A 9,722-nucleotide genomic window follows, 5' to 3' on the forward strand; every position below is an offset into this window, starting at 1 on the left:
AGAGAAGCAGGATTAAATTAGCGTCATCGTTTGTTTGGAGAGCGTGCTACCCAGACTTACAGAAGAACCGCGACTAAGGGCGGAACCTGTGGCTCAAAGAAGTAGGGCGCCGGCCCCACCTACCGGAGGTGGCGGGTTCAAACCCGACCCCGGCAAAAAAACTGCAAAAAAAAAAAAAAAAAACAACAGCAATTGGAAAAGCGCTGGGTGGACACCCACTTGTTGACTTGACGGAGCTAGCAGTAACCGCGCGCGTGGTCAGTCCTTGTGATCCGCGAAAAACCAACGCCAAACAAAAGCTCGACACGCAGCTTGAAACTCGCAGCGAGATTGCCAACGAGAAACAAAAACCCGCACAGAACTCTGATATTTCAAAACCACCATTATCAGGGGAAAGCGCGAACGCAGTCCCCCACTACCACAAATTATGCAGTCGAGTTTCCCACATTTGGGGAAATCGCAGGGGTCAGCACATCCGGAGTGCAATGGATAAGCCTCGCCCTGGGAAAACCACCTTCGTGATCATGGTATCTCCCCTGCCAGGTAAGTATGAGTTGCAGCTCCCGCCTCCGCACACACCCTCGCGCCCGCCCCGCCTTCAACACACGGTCGCTCGCCCCGCGCCGCCCTCACACCCTCACTCCCGCGGGACCCCTCGCTCCAGCCGTGCCGCTCAGGAAAACGGCCCCGGCACCGCTCCGATTTCGCCCACGCGGGGCGCCCAGGCCCAGGCTGTGTGGGACCGGCAGGCTCTGCGCGCTCCGCTCATCTACATACGCCACGCCCCGCTGCGGAGGGGAAGCATCCCGCGCTCGGATCTGTCCCCCGCCCTGACGCCGGACTCGCTCTCCCGGGAGTCTCGGGCCTGGGTGGGCGCGCGGCCCACCGGACTGGGACCCGCGAAGACGAGAGCCCCGCGGCCCCCCAACCCCTCCGCCCAGCCCTTGAGGGACGCCACCGCGGGGCCGCGTCAGGACTCGGGTTTGGTCTCACCTTCAGGAATAATGACACGCAAGAGTATCGATCAGACGCAAAATATTTAGTATCAAGACTTTCGTCACCGATCTGATCTGAAATTGTTTTAATACCCATTCGTGATAGTCGCTTAACCTCTAACAGAAAAAGGAAAACTGGAACAGAGTATCAAGGCAAGGCGTCCGTTCACTGTGTTGTGTGGGGCGGGGAGGGGGTGTACACTAAAGGGCCTCTGAAAATCAAGCGACTGGCAATGCCACATTTCCACCGTAGGGGACTAGGTTGCCTGTTACAGACCGGCTGGACTTGCCTACAGAGGTTTTGTTCTCGAGGTCTGTGGAGGTGAAAGGTAACCAGAGGTGGCCAGTTGTGGCTCCTCTTTTCCAGGTGTGAACGGAATGATGGACCTGTTGGGAGTTCCTGTTCGTGGGTGGTCGGTGCTAAGCGGCAAAACAAGGCAGGAGAGAAGTCTGGAGATTAGAGGCCCTAGGTCTTCGTGGGGTTCTAGCTTGTCAAACTCAAAGAGAGCAGAAAACATAGAAGCATTCTTTTAAACTGTTGGTTGTTTCAAGGAGAGTTTCCCACCTCGGTGTGCATTTGCTAAAAAAAGAAAACAAGGGATTCTCTTAAACGGCTCCCCCCCCCCCCAGTACACTGATGGAGATCAGGAAATTAACATTGACACAACATTAATATTGCAGACTTTATTCCCTTTCCACCAGTTGTTCCAGTAATGTCCTTTATAGCTAAGGAAATTTCAAAATCATGCGTTGTATTCAGTTGTCATGTCTTTAATATGAAAATGGTTCCGGGGTCCTTCTTTATATTTCATGATGTAGGCGTTTTGAAGATGACAGGCCTGTTATTTTGTAGACTGTCCCTAAATTTTTGGCAGGTCCTGTGATTCCTCAAAATCACATTCGGGAATGCATTTTCCCTCCAGGGTAACAAAGAGAGTGTATTTAAGAAGAACAAAGAGAAAAATCTACAGCCCTTCCAGAGTTGGAAGTGGATCCCTCTCGTGGAGGAGAAAAGGTGAGAGAGAGAGAGAGACCATTTGGGAATGTATTTTTGACATGAATACTACATAAATGTTATGTTTGGGTCTGGTGCGATGGCTCACACCTGTAATCCTAGCACTCTGGGAGGGCGAGGCGAGTGGATCCTCTGAGCTCAGGTGTTGGAGACCAGACTGAGCAAGAGGGAGACCCCGGTCTCTACTATAAAGGAAAACAGCTAGCCGGGTGTTGTGGCGGGCGCCGGTAGTCCCAGCTATTTGAGAGGCTGAGGTAGGAAATTCTGTCGGCCAAGACTTGGTTGATGTAGGGCGGTGCCTGTGGCTCTGTAAGGCGCCGACCCCATAAGAACTAGGGTAGCGGGTCCCTGTATTCTCATCTGCTCGGGAGGCTGAGGCAAGAGAATCGCCTAAGCCCAAGAGCTGGAGGTTGCTGCAAGCCGTGACGCCACGGTACTCTACCGAGGGCGACAGAGTGAGACTCTGTCTCTTAAAAAAAAAAAGAAAAAAAAGAAGACGGTTGACGTCAAGTTTATGGTCCTGCGTTTTACACCCTGGCGATAATGTCGAAGAGGCGGATCTGTGAATCCAGTCCAGGCCATGTCTATGTTATTATATTGAGTGCAAAGTGGGACTAACTGTACTGGAAGTCATTACTGGAAGTCCAGAAAGGAAAATTGAAGTCAGTATTGAGGTTATTGTTCTGAGTTGTAATGTTTGTTTTAATTTTTAAAATCGACATAATTGCATACGTTTATGGGGTATGTAATGGTAAAGGGCAAGCTTTGGTGTGCCCCCCGCTGAGGAGCAATCCCAGAAGGGTGGGATCCAAAAATGGGATGGGAGAACGCGAACGAAATCAACCGACTTTCCGCAGGGCTCAGCACCTCGGGAGTACAATGGATAACCCTCGCCCTAGGAAAGACACCTTTAGGATGCCACGGGAAGTACATCTGTTAGGTATCTCCCATGCCGCTGGCAACTGGTTAGGGTTCTACGGGGTCTTTTACTTGTTTCCGTGTTCGGGCTCCCGGCGTTTTTTCCCCTCCTTTCACATTTTTCTGGCTCTCTCTTCGGAGAAGCGGGTGAATTTCATGGAACGTTACACCGACAAAGCCCCTGACTTTTAGCGCGGTCTTACACTCGACCTTTTCTCTTCGTCAGACTCCTGCCCAGCCAAGTGAGAGAACTAAGATAATCGCTAGTGGGCTTGCTTCTAATTTCCACTGTTCTGTCTATGGTGGAAATTCTGTCGGCCAAGACAGAAGGGTCCAGGTCTTGAATCTTGGGATCCTGGATGTGTTCCTGCGAACATCCTCTTCTCACCTGGCGCTTGGGCTCAGCAGGGGGCGCCGCCTCTGTAGGCTGGGGAAGGCTCGGTCCCCCTTAGCCCAACCCCGCTGCCCTGACTGGGATGAAGATCTCAGACATCCGGATAGGCCGCTACCGCATGATCAAGCATGAGCTGGAAAAGCATAATGAGCCCAACCCTCAATGTTTAGGGTCAGCATGTGCTCTAAACTCTGTCTGGCGAACTCTTCCCCTTGCCCTCGACATGTTATCACACATGCACGCCTTTCAGGGCAGCCCTCAGGGTGCCGCCCTGGCGTCTTGTCTTAGCTGCCTATACTAGAGAAGCAGACTTGCCTGAGGAAGGACTCGTCTGTCCTGGCCTTGACTGTAGCTCTTTGCTCAGAGCACAGCTCCCTTTACCAAGATTCAGAACACAAAACTGACCATGAAGGGAGATGGCATAGGGTCAAGTGCAGTGCCAGGTCTAGGAGGTATCTCACTCAGCAACCGCTCTGCACCAACATTACAATGGACATTGAGCCGGCCCCCATGATGGCACCCTGAGGGCTGACACTAATGGACAAAGGTTCTCAATTCTGAGGATTGCCTGCCAGAGGATTGACATATAGCCTGGCTGGTGGCTGCTTTATGGTGAACCCTTAGGACTGAAACTGGGTTGTTTCCTGAGGGTATTTACCAATCCCACCCCCAGCTGCACTTATAAGTTTCAGGACCCACTTTTCAGGGCCAGATGTGTTGGCTCACGCCAGTAATCCTAGCACTTGGGAGGCCCAGGCGGACAGATCACCTGAACTCAGGGAAAAACAGCTGGGTGGGGCAGTGCCTGTGGCTCAAAAGGGGTAGGGCACCGGCCCCATATGTTGGAGGTGGCGGGTTCAAACCCAGCCCCAGCCAAAAACTGCAAAAAAAAAAGGAAAAAGAAAAATAGCTGGGTGCTGTGGCAGGCGCCTGTAGTCTCAGCTACCTGGGAGGCTGAGGCAAGAGAATCGCCACAGCCCAAGAACTGAAGGTTGCTGTGAGTGTGATGGCATGACACTCAACTGAGGGCAACAGAGTGAGACTCTGTCTCTAAAAGAAAAAAAAAAAAATTAAGGCCTTCAAAATCTTCCTCAGATTCTAGAGACCAAATCTGAGGGTGGACATGTGGCTACTTTTTCTCCATTCACATTCTTTCCTAAAGCACCCACACCAATGTACAAACAAGAGCTGGCCCTGGGGCTACTGGTTCCTTTACTTATGACAGAGAGGCCGAAACCAGAATGACTGATCCTAGCACCCCCATACAAAGGCCAACCCCAAAACCTCAGGAAGCAAGTAACACAGCACCCACCCTTCTGGGATTGCTCCTCAGCGGGGGGCACACCAAAGCTTGCCCCTTACCATGTTGAATGAAAAAGTTTTCCCCTTTTTTTGGAGTAAGAGGTTCCTCAAATCTGAGAAATCCTTCTGGAAGAGACACTGCCCTCTATTCACAACTCCCACCCTTCTAGGCCCGAGGGAACTCAAGAGGGGGAAACCGAGGCACAGAGAGGGGGGAAGAGACCTACACCACTCCACAAGGCAGTACAGAGCCTGGCCTGAGACTGACATTGACCTGGGCTGGGCTGGGGTGAATGGGGTAGGAAGGAGGGTTGACCACAGAGAGGGCCACAACTGAGGAGCCTGCCCAGGCATGAAGTCCCCAAAAGTGGTGGGTTTTGTTTTTGTTTTTGAGACAAAGTCTCACTTTGTCACCCTTGGTAGAGTGCTGTGACTTCATAGCTCATAGCAACCTCAAACTCTTGGGCTCAAATGATTCTCTTGCCTCAGCCTCCCAGTCCGAGTAGCTAGGACCACAGGCGCCCACCACAACACCCGGCCATCTTTTGTTGCAGTTTGGCCGGGGCCGGGTTCGAACCCACCACCCTTGGATATGGGGCTGGCACCCTACTCACTGAGCCACAGGTGCCACCCCAAAGGCCTTAAATTATGAACAAACCCATGAAGTGGGGGTTCACTGCTGCTCATTGCACTGAAGCCAATTACTGAGACAAGGACAATTGTCAAGGGAGAAAGGATTTGAGGCACAGGCTACCTCGAATCTACCTCCCAGAGTAGCATGGTCAAAGTGTTTTTATGGAAGTGAAAATGAATAATGTATAAAGGGAGTGAACCCCATTGCATGTTTGGGGTAGAGTGCAGGGCACAAAAACACAGTGAGGAATCAGGCGTGTATGTGCATCCCATGAACAAAAATGGTAGACAAATCCCTCCCCAAGGTGTGGATTTTAGTATGATAATGAGTTAAGGGTTAATATGGTTCATTCTTTTAGCCTTGTGTGCAGGCTGAGTGGCTCTTGAGCACAATCTGCAGTGGCATGTGGCTTGTCTTTCTTCAGGGGTCAATCTGGTAGAGTAAGGGGCTGTAGTTATCTTAGGCCTGTAACAAGAGTCTGCTGTTACTGGGAAAAACTTGAGACTTGCATCAGTGTACAGAAAGTTACAAAGTTCTGTTCAGCAATTTGTGCTGAGACCTCTCTTATCTCTACTTTTTCTAAGACTGCGTTGCTATGCCAACAGAGCTGAGATAACCCTATTTCATCCCTGTCAAGTCAAGGCCACTTAGCTGCCTGCTTCAATTCTGATGTGAACACTGAAAACTCCTTTGGAATATGAGGGGGCTAAGACACATGAGAATTGTAAAATTTTGGTTGTAAAATTGGTCACAAATCAAATATAGTTACTCCCTCAACTTTGGAGCTTTTCCATTTGTTTTGTCATGAAAACAAAGGTGCTACTAGTGGGATTTTTAACTAAAGTTGGAATCATTTACATTATTACATACCCCATAAACGTATGCAATTATGTCGATTTTAAAAATTAAAACAAACATTACAACTCAGAACAATAACCTCAATACTGACTTCAATTTTCCTTTCTGGACTTCCAGTAATGACTTCCAGTACAGTTAGTCCCACTTTGCACTCAATATAATAACATAGACATGGCCTGGACTGGATTCACAGATCCGCCTCTTCGACATTATCGCCAGGGTGTAAAACGCAGGACCATAAACTTGACGTCAACCGTCTTCTTTTTTTTCTTTTTTTTTTTAAGAGACAGAGTCTCACTCTGTCGCCCTCGGTAGAGTACCGTGGCGTCACGGCTTGCAGCAACCTCCAGCTCTTGGGCTTAGGCGATTCTCTTGCCTCAGCCTCCCGAGCAGATGAGAATACAGGGACCCGCTACCCTAGTTCTTATGGGGTCGGCGCCTTACAGAGCCACAGGCACCGCCCTACATCAACCAAGTCTTGGCCGACAGAATTTCCTACCTCAGCCTCTCAAATAGCTGGGACTACCGGCGCCCGCCACAACACCCGGCTAGCTGTTTTCCTTTATAGTAGAGACCGGGGTCTCCCTCTTGCTCAGTCTGGTCTCCAACACCTGAGCTCAGAGGATCCACTCGCCTCGCCCTCCCAGAGTGCTAGGATTACAGGTGTGAGCCATCGCACCAGACCCAAACATAACATTTATGTAGTATTCATGTCAAAAATACATTCCCAAATGGTCTCTCTCTCTCTCTCACCTTTTCTCCTCCACGAGAGGGATCCACTTCCAACTCTGGAAGGGCTGTAGATTTTTCTCTTTGTTCTTCTTAAATACACTCTCTTTGTTACCCTGGAGGGAAAATGCATTCCCGAATGTGATTTTGAGGAATCACAGGACCTGCCAAAAATTTAGGGACAGTCTACAAAATAACAGGCCTGTCATCTTCAAAACGCCTACATCATGAAATATAAAGAAGGACCCCGGAACCATTTTCATATTAAAGACATGACAACTGAATACAACGCATGATTTTGAAATTTCCTTAGCTATAAAGGACATTACTGGAACAACTGGTGGAAAGGGAATAAAGTCTGCAATATTAATGTTGTGTCAATGTTAATTTCCTGATCTCCATCAGTGTACTGGGGGGGGGGGGAGCCGTTTAAGAGAATCCCTTGTTTTCTTTTTTTAGCAAATGCACACCGAGGTGGGAAACTCTCCTTGAAACAACCAACAGTTTAAAAGAATGCTTCTATGTTTTCTGCTCTCTTTGAGTTTGACAAGCTAGAACCCCACGAAGACCTAGGGCCTCTAATCTCCAGACTTCTCTCCTGCCTTGTTTTGCCGCTTAGCACCGACCACCCACGAACAGGAACTCCCAACAGGTCCATCATTCCGTTCACACCTGGAAAAGAGGAGCCACAACTGGCCACCTCTGGTTACCTTTCACCTCCACAGACCTCGAGAACAAAACCTCTGTAGGCAAGTCCAGCCGGTCTGTAACAGGCAACCTAGTCCCCTACGGTGGAAATGTGGCATTGCCAGTCGCTTGATTTTCAGAGGCCCTTTAGTGTACACCCCCTCCCCGCCCCACACAACACAGTGAACGGACGCCTTGCCTTGATACTCTGTTCCAGTTTTCCTTTTTCTGTTAGAGGTTAAGCGACTATCACGAATGGGTATTAAAACAATTTCAGATCAGATCGGTGACGAAAGTCTTGATACTAAATATTTTGCGTCTGATCGATACTCTTGCGTGTCATTATTCCTGAAGGTGAGACCAAACCCGAGTCCTGACGCGGCCCCGCGGTGGCGTCCCTCAAGGGCTGGGCGGAGGGGTTGGGGGGCCGCGGGGCTCTCGTCTTCGCGGGTCCCAGTCCGGTGGGCCGCGCGCCCACCCAGGCCCGAGACTCCCGGGAGAGCGAGTCCGGCGTCAGGGCGGGGGACAGATCCGAGCGCGGGATGCTTCCCCTCCGCAGCGGGGCGTGGCGTATGTAGATGAGCGGAGCGCGCAGAGCCTGCCGGTCCCACACAGCCTGGGCCTGGGCGCCCCGCGTGGGCGAAATCGGAGCGGTGCCGGGGCCGTTTTCCTGAGCGGCACGGCTGGAGCGAGGGGTCCCGCGGGAGTGAGGGTGTGAGGGCGGCGCGGGGCGAGCGACCGTGTGTTGAAGGCGGGGCGGGCGCGAGGGTGTGTGCGGAGGCGGGAGCTGCAACTCATACTTACCTGGCAGGGGAGATACCATGATCACGAAGGTGGTTTTCCCAGGGCGAGGCTTATCCATTGCACTCCGGATGTGCTGACCCCTGCGATTTCCCCAAATGTGGGAAACTCGACTGCATAATTTGTGGTAGTGGGGGACTGCGTTCGCGCTTTCCCCTGATAATGGTGGTTTTGAAATATCAGAGTTCTGTGCGGGTTTTTGTTTCTCGTTGGCAATCTCGCTGCGAGTTTCAAGCTGCGTGTCGAGCTTTTGTTTGGCGTTGGTTTTTCGCGGATCACAAGGACTGACCACGCGCGCGGTTACTGCTAGCTCCGTCAAGTCAACAAGTGGGTGTCCACCCAGCGCTTTTCCAATTGCTGTTGTTTTTTTTTTTTTTTTTTGCAGTTTTTTTGCCGGGGTCGGGTTTGAACCCGCCACCTCCGGTAGGTGGGGCCGGCGCCCTACTTCTTTGAGCCACAGGTTCCGCCCTTAGTCGCGGTTCTTCTGTAAGTCTGGGTAGCACGCTCTCCAAACAAACGATGACGCTAATTTAATCCTGCTTCTCTTTCTCCTGCTTCTCAGGCGGCAACTGTCTCCGCCCGACCCGAAGGCGTCGTTTCTGCTGTCCGGAAGGTTTCTGGGAGTTTCTGCGTCTTCCGCAACTCGGGGCCACTACGCCCCGAGCTTTCTCCGGTTGGGGTTGCTCCATGGCCTGAGTCTGCCGCAGAAGCTTCCCTTGACAGGGACTCCTTTTCCCACAGCAGCTGCTGAGAGGCCCGCCGCGTTCTTGCAGGAAGATCTTGGTGCAGACTCTTCGTTTCGTTCTTCAGCTCTTTCAGCTCCCCTGGACTTGAGGGCAGGTATTGGCCTGCTTCCAGGTTCTGAACCCATGAACCAGGGGAGAAGGGAGTGTTGGGGGTTCAGGCAGTTGTCTGCGTTCTTGGTGTGCTCTATAGCCCAGAAAAGACCAGTCTCAACAAAGCAAGGCAGGCGTGAAACAAAGTTTATTGCGGAAACCAAAGACAGGTTTTCAGAGCAAGAGCAAGATACTGGGTTACAGAGCAAGATACCTTCACCCTAGACGGCGAACGGCCTCCTTTGTCGCGAGGAAGGAAAAGGCCCCTGCCTGATGTCTTGTCTCTCATCTCCACTTCCACAGTGGGCGCCCATCCTTCCTGTCTGTCTCTCTCTGTTTTTCCCCCTCGATCAGTGCTCATCTCTCTGCTGCTTAGGTGTGGTTCTTTTTCTTCTTTCTTCTTCTTTTTTGAGACAGAGTCTCACTTAGTCGCCCTGGGTAGAGTGCAGTGGTGTCAGCTTAGCTGACAGCATCCTCAAACTCCTGGGCTCAAGCGATCCTCCTGCCTCAGCCTCCGCTGGAGTGGCTGGGACTACAGGTGCCCGTCATGGAC

At 51.4% G+C, this 9,722-nt stretch overlaps 2 non-coding genes across 2 annotated transcripts; one reads left to right on the forward strand and one right to left on the reverse strand.

Moving 5' to 3' along the window:
- Positions 1 to 387: 387 nt before the first annotated feature.
- On the reverse strand, positions 388 to 551 carry LOC128589412 (U1 spliceosomal RNA). The gene has a single exon (XR_008380998.1). It is a non-coding gene; the product is annotated as a U1 spliceosomal RNA (small nuclear RNA).
- Positions 552 to 8,328: 7,777 nt separating this feature from the next.
- Positions 8,329 to 8,492, forward strand: LOC128589424 (U1 spliceosomal RNA). Its single transcript, XR_008381006.1, has one exon. It is a non-coding gene; the product is annotated as a U1 spliceosomal RNA (small nuclear RNA).
- Positions 8,493 to 9,722: the final 1,230 nt, after the last annotated feature.

Source organism: Nycticebus coucang, chromosome 6, assembly GCF_027406575.1.
Source record: "Nycticebus coucang isolate mNycCou1 chromosome 6, mNycCou1.pri, whole genome shotgun sequence".
In the NCBI taxonomy this organism is placed as follows: Eukaryota; Metazoa; Chordata; class Mammalia; order Primates; family Lorisidae; genus Nycticebus; species Nycticebus coucang.